Here is a 10,665-nt window from a genome sequence, read left to right as displayed (position 1 = left end):
AGAGTCTCACTATGTCAGCCTCAGTAGAATGCTGTGGTGTCACAGCTCACAGCAACCTCAAACTCATGGGCTTAAGCGATTCTCTTGCCTCAGCCTCCCTAGTAGCTGGGACTACAGGCACCTGCTACAATGCCTGGCTATTTTTTGGTTGTAGTTGTCATTGTAGTTTGGCAGGCATGGACCAGGTTCGAACCTGCCAGCTCCGGTGCATGTGGCTGGCACCCTAGATGCTGAGCTACAGGCACCAAGCCCCAATGTCTTCTCTTTTTAAGAGTATACTTATATTGACTTGGACCCCACCCTAATGTTTTTATCTTAGTTAGATCGAAAGAACCAATTTCCAAATAAGGTCCCGCTCATGACTACTGAGGGCTAGGACTCCAACATATCATTTTTTAGTCGCAGGACACAATTTAACCCATAAAATGAGGAAAGTGTTTTGCCACAGCCATATGCAGAGAAGGCAGGAAGTTCTTTTGAATTATGACTTGAGTTTTCCAAGAAAAAGTGAAGAAATATAAGAACAGGAGACTTGGGGAATATACAACAAATTTATTCCATTGATTGGCCATGGATTTCAACGAATGGTGAAGGAAAGTGGAATATGAGGGTATCCTGAGAGCCCTCCCTTCTCTGATCCCCCGTGTCCTCATCAAGAAAAAGAAGATACTGTGAGAAATCCCTGATGTGCAGGGCTGCTGGTAGTGGCTGTGCAGATTGTGCTCTAGGCAAGAGCAACTCTCTAAAATGTTTCAAATCTGCTTCATTCTCTTTGCCAAGATGCATACCTGCCCTGGAGCTGTGCATCAGCCAAGAGCTAGAACAGATGCAGGATCATTCGGCACCTGACTTTAGTATTATTATAGCATTCAATTAGCATTTGTTGAATAAACAAATGAACAAGCTGTATGCAGTGTCATGTGCCTGTAGTCCTAGTTATTAGGGAGGCTGAGGTGGGAGAATCAGTTGAGCCAGCCTAGGCAACATAGCTACATCCTGTCTCTGTTAAAACAAAACAAAACAAAACAAACAAAAAACCTCCAAAGGAATGAAATAATAGCATTCTAATAATAATGAAAAACACAATTAAATATGTGTATTAGTTTACCATCCAAAAAAAAATCCAAGAAAGAAAAGCAAACAGACCAATTGGAAAGAACCATGAAATTACTTTTGTTGTTTATCAACATTAATAAATGTAGCCTGTAGTCCCAGCTACTTTGGAGGCTGAGGCAAGAGAATTGCTTAAGCCAAAGAGTTTGAGGTTGCTATGAGCTGTGATGCCACGGCATTCTACCAACGGTGACATAATGAGACTCTGTCTCAAAAAAAAAATTAATGTTAATGGGTTCACTGCTTTAGATGCCTACATCCGAAAAACAGAAAGAGAGGGCATTGACAAACTCACAAACCATCTTATGGAATTGAAAAAAGAAGAACAATCTAATTCTAAACCCAGTAGAAGAAAAGAAATATCCAAAATTAAATCAGAGATTGATGAAACTGAAAACAAAAGAATCATTCAGAAAATTAACAAAACAAAAAGTTAGTTTTTTGAAAAAATAAATAAAATAGATAAACCTTTGGCCAGACTAGACACAGAAAAGTAAAATCTCTAGTAACCTCCCATCAGAAACAATTAAGGGGAAATAACAACAGATGACACAGAGATACAAGAGATTATCTCTGAATACTATAAGAAACTCTCTGCCCAGAAGTTTGACAACATGAAGGAAATGGATCAATATTTGGAATCACATCCTCCCCCTAGACTTAATCAAGAAGAAAGAGATATCCTGACTAGATCTATTTCAGGCACTGAGATCAAAGAAACAGTAAAAATTCTCTCAACAAGAACGTGCCCTGGATGGCTTCACACCAGAATTCCATCAAATCTTCAAAGAAGAGCTTATACCTTATGCTGCAGAAATTGTTTCAAAAAATTGAGGAGATAGGAATCTTCCCCAACATGTTCTCTAGCAAACATCACCCTCATACCAAAACCAGAAAAAGACCCAACTAAAAGGGAAAACTTTAGACCAATTTCACTAATGAAGATAGATGCAAAAATTCTCAACAAAATTCTAGCCAATAGACTACAGCTTCTTATTTAAAAAGTCATACATCATGATCAAGTAGGTTTCATCCCAGGGATGCAAGCCTAGATCAACATAGTCAAATCCATAAACATAATCCATTATATCAACAGAAGCAAAAGCAAAGACCATATGATCCTCTCAGTAGATGCAGAAAAAGCATTTGATGAAATTCAACATCCTCTTTTAGTTAAAACCCTGAGGAATATAGGCATAGTGGCACATTTCTGTTCATTTATTTATTTGTTGAGACAGAGTCTCACTATGTTGCCCTTGGTAGAGTGCCATGGTGTCACAGTTCACAGCAATCTCAAATGCTTGGGCTTATGTGATTCTCTTGCCTCAGCCTCCCAATTAGCTGAAACTATGGGCATCCACCACAATGCCTGGCTATCTTTTTTTTTTTTGTAGTTGTCATTGTTGTTTAGCAGGCCCCAGCTGGGTTCAAACCCATCAGCCCCTGTGACTGACGCCCTAACCACTGAGCTACAGGCGCCAAGCCAGTGGCACATTTCTTAAATTGATTGAAGCCATCTGTGACAAACCCATAGCTAATATTATACTGAATGGAGTAAAACTGAAAGCTTTTCCACTTAGAACTGGAACCAGACACAGTTGTCCTCTATCATCACTACTATTCAACATGGTGCTGGAAGTTCTAGCTAATACAATTAGAGAATTAGAACATCAAGAAAAGAAAATAAAGGGCATCCGAATGGGGGCAGAGGAGGTCAAACTCTCCCTCTTTGCTAACCGCATGATCTTATACTTAGAGAACCCCAAAGACTCAACCACAAGACTCCTGGAAGTGCATAAAAAATACAGTAATGGGCTCGGTGCCTGTGGCTCAAGTGGCTAAGGTGCCAGCCATGTACACCCAAGGTGGCGGGTTCGAATCCAGCCCAGGCCCGCCAAAGAACAATGATGGCTGCAACCAAAAAATAGCCGGGCATTGTGGCGGGCGCCTGTGGCGGAGGCAGGAGGCAGGAGACTCGCTTGAGCCCAGGAGTTGGAGGTTGCTGTGAGCTAAGATGCCACGGCACTCTACCCGGGGGACAGCTTGAGGCTCCTGTCTCAAAAAAAAAAAAAAAAAAACACACAATAATGTCTCAGGATATAAAATCAATGTCCACAAGTCAGTAACCTTTGTATATGCCAATAACAGCCAGGATAAGAAGCTAATTAAGGATACAATCCCCTTCACTGTAGCTTTGAAAAAAATGAAGAAAAAATTACAAAACCCTAAGAAAAGAAGTAGCAGAAGATATTAACAAATGGAAGAGCATAGTGCTCATGGCTGGGAAGAATCAACATTGTGAAAATGTCTATACTTCCCAAAGCAATCTACATATCAATGCCATCCCCATTAAAACACCAACATTATACTTCCAAGACTTGGAAAAAATGATGCTTCATTTTGTATAGAACCAGAAAAAAATCGGTATAGCTAAGGCAATTCTTAGCGATAAAAACAAAGCTGGGAATATCAGCCTACCAGACTTTAGGCTGTACTAAAGGCCATAGTGATCAAAACAGCATGGTACTGGCAAAAAAATAGACATAGACATCTGGAACCAAATAGAAAACCATGAAATGAGACTAACATCTTATAGCCACCTAATCTTTGAAAAAACAAATAAGAACATACACTAAATCCCTATTCAATATATGGTGCTGGGAGAACTGGATATCCACATGTAAGAGACTGAAACTGGACCTGCACCTTTCTCCACTCACAAAAATTGATTCAAGATAGATAAAAGATCTAAATCTAAGGCATGAAACATAAAAATCCTCCACGAAAGTTGGTGAAAACACTTGAAGATATCAACCTGGGGAAAGACTTTATGAAGAAGACTTCCGTGGCAATTGCAACAACAAAAGTACACAAATGGGACTTAGTTAAACTGAATAGCTTCTGTACAGCTAAGGAGACAACGACCAAAGCTAACAGACAACCTTCAGAATGTGAAAGGATATTTGCATATTATGAATCAGACAAGAGCTTGATAACTAGGAGCTATAAAGAACTGAAATTAATCAAGAAAAAAAGACCAAACAATCCCATCTATCACTGGGCAAAAGACATGAATAAAACCTTCTCTAAAGAAGATAGACGAATAGCTAACAAACATATAAAAAAAATGCTTATCATCTCTAATCATCAGAGAAATGCAAATCAAAACCACCCTGATATATCACCTAACTCTAGTGAGAATGGCCCACATCAGAAAGTCTCAAAGCTGCAGATGCTGGCCTGGATGTGGAGAGAAGGGAACATTTTTGCACTGCTGGTGGAACTGCAAACCTTTTTTGAAGGAAGTATGGAGAATGCTCAAAGAACTCAAACTAGAGCTCCCATTTGATCCTGCAATCCCATTACTGGGCATCAACTAGAAGAAAAAAAAATCCTTTCATTATAAGAACGTTTGCACTAGACTGTTTATCACAGCTCAATTTACATTCGCCAAAATGTGGAAACAACTTAAATGCCTACCAGCTCAGGAATGGATTAACGAGCTGTGGTATATGTGTATCATGGAATACTATTCAGAATTAGTATTAGATACTAATACCCATCAAAAAGATGGAGACTTTGGGTGGTGCCTGTGGCTCAAAGGAGTAAGGCGCTGGCCCCATATGCTGGAGGTGGTGGGTTCAAACCCAACCCCAGCCAAAAACTGCAAAAAAAAAAAAAAAAAAAGGAGACTTTACATCTTTTGTATTAGACTGGATGGAAGTGGAACATTATTCTTAGTAAAGCTTTACAAGAATGGAGAAGCAAGAATCCTATGTACTCAATTCTGATATGAGGATAACTGATGACCCAGTGCACGGTGGGGGGTGGGGAAGGGGGTACAGGGAAGGAGGATGGGGCCACAGGGTGTGACACACCTTTTGGGGATGGGATACAATTGTAAGAGGGGCTTTACCTAGCAAATAACCTGTTTCTTTGTATCCTTGATGAATCCCAACAATAAAAAAAAAAGAAAGAAAGAAGGAAAACAAAACAAAAAACAATTATTAACAGGGATACAGAATATTTGCATCACCTCAAATGCTCACTTGTGCCCCCCAAACTCCCATCCACCACCAATGTGGAACCAATCCAGTTCCCAGCCCTTTGGTTTTATCTTTTCCAGAATATTCTGTAAATCGATGAGTAATATTGTTCAAAGTGGGTAGTGTCAGGAAAAGAGAAGGTCTTGATGTCATGGAAACCCACAGCCCGACTCAGTCAAAGAAAGCTCTGGAAATGGAGGTAAACTACACAGGACAAAAGATTTACCAAGTAAACAATGTTTACTAATACTGTCTTGTTAAAAGAGGCTGCCAGTTGTTTTTTTCTTTTCTTTTCTTTTCTTTTTTTTGAGACAGAATCTCACTATGTTGCCTTTGGTAGGGTGCTGTGGCATCATGGCTCACAGCAACCTCAAGCACTTGGGCTTAAGCAATTCTCCTGCCTCAGCCTCCCAGGCAGCTGAGACTACAGGACCTACCACAATGCCTGGCTATTTTTTGTTGTGGTTGTCATTGTTTAGCTGGCCTGGGCTGGGTTCAAACCCTCCAGCCTCTGCGTATGTGGCTGGCGCTGTAACCACTGTGCGTGGGCACAGGCTGACAGTTTTTAAAGTTATTTATTTTTAAGGAATGGGTAAATTATATATATCTTAATACTTATATCTTAACCATTTTTTATAGAGCATTGATTATATTCACATTACTAGGCAGTCATCACCAATTCCCTCAATTTTAACTTAGCTGGGGTACCAAGGAATGCATTTGCAGCTGTGAAGACAGAACATCAGGGATGCAATCGGTGTTGACTGACTGGCAGGTGGAGAATGGAGAGGCTGGTCTGGCTGCCAAGTAATGCTCAGCATCCCGGGAGATGAGTCTTCCTGGAACTAGCGTGAGAACAGGCATGGGGAGAAGAGGTTCCTCTTCAGCTAAGTGAGGTGCATTGTTTGTGGAAAATAATGTGGCTATCCCTTTGTTTCCTTCATTGATTACTTCTCATTTGTAAATTCAAATGGCCTCTGTTTATAATTTATTGTCTGTTATTTGTATATCTTTTAGGCATGTTTTCCCCAAAATGTAGTTCAAAGACCCTGTGGGAATCAAGACCCTTTCAAGTTCCAAACTATCTTTTTTTTAAGAACACTGAGTTTTATTTGCCTTGCCCCTTTTAATTTTCTTTTCATGATTTTATTTTATGTTGAAAGTGTTTGAATTGCAAAGCCAATATGAGAATCTAGGTGTCTTCTATTAAGACAGATGTTAAAGGCTCGGCGCCTGTGGCTCAAGTGGCTAAGGTGCTAGCCACATACACCTAAGGTGGCGGGTTCAAATCCAGCCTGGGCCCACCAAACAACAATGACAGCTGCAACCAAAAAATAGCCGGGCGTTGTGGCAGGCGCCTGTGGTCCCAGCTACTTGGGAGGCGGAGGCAGGAGACTCCCTTGAGCCCAGGAGTTGGAGGTTGCTGTGAGCTGTGATGCCACAGCACTCTACCCAGGGGGAAAACTTAAGGCTCTATCTCAAAAAAAAAAGAAAGATGTTAAAGAGTTCTGTTAAAATATAAAACAATGCCCCTTTGCTATGAATTTTTTGTAAAAGTATTATTGGCTCAAGCAGCTAAGGTGCCAGCCACACACAGCGGAGCTGGTGGGTTCGAATCCAGCCTGCACCTGCCAAACAAAGACAACTATAACCAAAGTAGCCTGGCGTTATGGTGCGCACCTGTAGTCCCAACTACTTGGGAGGCTGAGGCAAGAGGATTGCTTAAGCCCAAGAATTTGAGGTTGCTGTGAGCAGTGATGCCACAGCACTAGGCTCAGGGCAACAGCTTGAGACTCAGTCTCAAAAAAAAAAAGTATTATTTATAAAAAGTGGGTTATTAATATATCACAGGGTTATTAACCCTCTAATTATCTTTTTCCCCCTACAACACAAGAGAATTTGAGAACACCTCCTTCTTGTCACATCACACTTGCACACATGACCACACCTTCACACACATAAACACACACACAAGCCTGATGCTCTCTCATTAGCTGCCTACTTGGTTCTTTATTCTACCTGCTCTGTATTCTACTTGGTAGAGACAGTAGCATGGGACCATATTCTTAAACCACACGCATGTGTGTGTGTGTGTGATGCACTCTCCATAGAATTATTGCAAAGAACTAGGATAAAGTTCCTGGTTCAGAGTAGACACCCCAGAATTTTGGTTTTTTTCCTCTTTCCTCAACACCACATCTTAGAGGTTCATTTTCTCCCCCATGAGCTGCCTGAAGGTCCCTTTCACCTCTTTGTTGCACAGGCTGTAGATAAGGGGATTCATCATGGGGGGTGAGGATGCTGTAGGACATGGAGATGATCTTGTCCTTGTCTTGGGTATTCTTGTCCTGGGACAACATATACATGGAAATGGCAGGGCCATAGAAGAGGGCCACCACTGTGAGGTGCAAGCTGCACATGGAAAAAGCCTTTCCATGGCCCTCTGTGGACCACATCTACAGCACAGCAAGCCAGGATCTGACCATAGGAGGCCATGATGAAAGCAAAAGGGGCCAGTAGAGTCAGGGCACTAGTGCCTACCATGAATGACTCATAGAGCTGCAGGTCAGAGCAGGCAAGTTTGAGCAGGACCAGGAGCTCATGTGAGAAGAGATTGATGACCTGGTGGCCACAGAACCCCAGCAGCATGGTCAGGACAGGGACCAAGGTCAGGAGGAAGGCTTCAGTCCATGATGACCTAGCCAACAGGCCACAAAGCCAGGGTTCCATATGCACAGAATAGCACAGGGGGTTGCTGATGGCCATGTGGCAGTCATAGGCCATGATGACCAGCAGGAGACACTCCACCACACACAATTAGAGCCCTGTGCCCTTCTAGGCCAGCATTGTCCTAGGGAGATGGCCTAAGTACTCATGAAGGAGTTGACCAGAGCCTCAGGCATGCTGGATGAGGTGTAGCACACATTCAGGAACGACAGGTTGCTGAGGAAGAAGTACATGGGTGTGTGCAGCTGGGGATCTTGGCAGAACAGGAGCAAGAGGAGGCTGTTCCTAAAAAGGGTGAAGATGAAGCACATGAGAAGCAGGCAGAAGATGTTCTGGGCCTGTGGGTACTGGGAAAGCCCAAGAAGGATGAAGTAGACCCCTCCAGGGCTGTTCTGGGAGTCCATGCTCCATCTGAAACCCTAACTGGGTGGACAAATATGGATCGTCCTATAGAGTGCTGAGAAAGTGGTGACTTTATTTCAATAGGATTTGACTCTTTCAAAACACTGAGGCTCACGTGTTCCTGGGCACTGCAGCAGAAGTTATTCTCCTTTGTCCCTACATTGCTGTGTCCTTACTGGGCATTGCTTGAAATATCCCACTATTCAGCAGGGTTCATTGACCCATCCCATTATTTAATCATTCATTGGTTGGTGGATCAATGGTTTATTGGATGCATTGGATCATCCACTCATTGATTTTCTAACATATTGATTAATGCATGATTTCATCCATTCATTCATTTATAGTTGGGTCATTCACTCACATGAATGCAGCTAAAGATAGACAAAGTAATCATTTCTTTCTTTCTTTCTTTTTTTTTTTTTTTTTTGTAGAGACAGAGTTTCACTTTATCACCCTCAGTAGAGTGCTGTAGTGTCACACAGCTCACAGCAACCTCCAACCTCCAACTCCTGGGCTTAGGCGATTCTCTTGCCTCAGCCTCCCGAGTAGCTGGGACTACAGGCGCCCACCACAACGCCTGGCTATTTTTTTGTTGCCATTTGGCTGGGGCCGGGTTTGAACCTGCCACACTTGGTATATGGGGCTGGCACCCCACCCACTGAGCCACAGGTGCCACCCAAGTAATCGCTTCTTTAGTAAATTCATTCACTAATTTAATGAATATTTTTGCTTCCTCTGTAAACTGGTCTAGACTGTACCCCAGACAATGGGCTCACAGTAATAAGCAAGGAAAACAGACTCATGTCCCTCATGTGTGCTTTGCTTGGCTCACTTTTTAGCCATGAATACATCATCATAAAACATTTAGAGATCGGGATGTGGAACTGCCTTCTTTAGATAAATTCTCTCTCCAGTGTTCCCCAGTCTCCAGGATACTGAAGCCACTGGTCAGCTGCCATTTATGGTCCCAAAGGAACTAGAGAGCTTTGCTTCCTGCCTCTCTCACTTGGTAATGTCTTTATCCACCCTCTATAGACATTTGCATTTGTTAGTCATGATCTAAGATAACTTTTTTCCTTTTCCTTACTTTCAAGGGTGGGATAAGCATACTTCATAATTTTATACACTTGGTTATTCATTCATTTTTGAGATGTACTAGTTTACACAGGGTGTCCATAAAGTTCGTGTGCAATTTCAAATGATTGGCTAGGCTCTGCACCTGTGGCACAGTGATTATGATGCCAGCCACATACACCGAGGTGGTGGGGTTGAACTTGCCCCAGGCCAGCTAAACAACAATGACAACTGCAACAAAAATATAGCTGGGCATTGTGGCAGGCACCTGTAGTCCCAGCTACTTGGGAGGCTGAGGCAAGAGAATCACTTAAGCCCAAGAGTTTGAGGTTGCTGTGAGTTGCGATGCCACAGCACTCTACCAATGGTGAAAAAATGAGACCATCTCAAAAAAAAAAAATTGGCTGGTGTAAATAGCACACAAACTTTTTGTCCATGCATTTTAATTTTCAAATTAATACATGTATAATTAATTTTTTTAGCCTAAACTTCCGTGATTTTTGACAGAGATATATATATATGCATATATATATACTCACATGACCACCTCCAGAGTGGACATAGTATTATGTAGACCTCGCAGGTCCCTTCAGGTTTAAGCCCTAACTTTATCTCTTAGTACCTGTGTGAACTTGGAAAAGCCCACTGGTGATTCTGAGTTCATGTGTAAGTGGAAATGAGTGAAGAATATTCGATTATTCTTTATATGCAATTGAAGGATTATGTGCAATTCTTTTTAAGATGTGCCATGCAAATAATGTAGCTTAATCATATATACCTTCATATTAACCCAAAATAAAAACAAAATAAATACTTTAAAAAGAGTGCTGAGTATAAAGACTGTTGCCTTATAGGTACATTATAAAATAAATTATGTGTATTATTAATTATCTTCAACATTAAATCAATTGATTAAAATTTCTATAAAAATGGAAAAAATGCCTCAACTCTAAAAAGTAAAATCAAGCTAGTTAGGGAAGCGTGTGCCTGTAATTCCACCACTCTAGGAAGCTGAAGTGAGAGGATACTTTGGGCTCAGGAGTTTAAGACCAGCTTGAGCAAGAGTGAGACCTTGTCTTATGAATCACAGAAAGGAGAAGGAGAAATGGATTCCACTTTTATGCAAATAGAAATTTATTACACCTGCAGGGGATCGTTGCCCTTGGAGGCAAGTGACCTCAATGACAGACCACATGGGTCTTTATACCCTATTTCTGCATCACAGCAAGCAGGCAGAGGTACAGAAGCTGAATCATTGCGGTTAGCCTTGGGCGGGGGAATTGTGTAGTACAAGGGGGGG

The sequence above is a fragment of the Otolemur garnettii genome, unplaced genomic scaffold (genome assembly GCF_000181295.1).
Source record: "Otolemur garnettii isolate 467f Iridium unplaced genomic scaffold, OtoGar3 scaffold00091, whole genome shotgun sequence".
Lineage (NCBI taxonomy): Eukaryota > Metazoa > Chordata > Mammalia > Primates > Galagidae > Otolemur > Otolemur garnettii.
Note: the sequence above shows the minus strand (reverse complement) of the source record.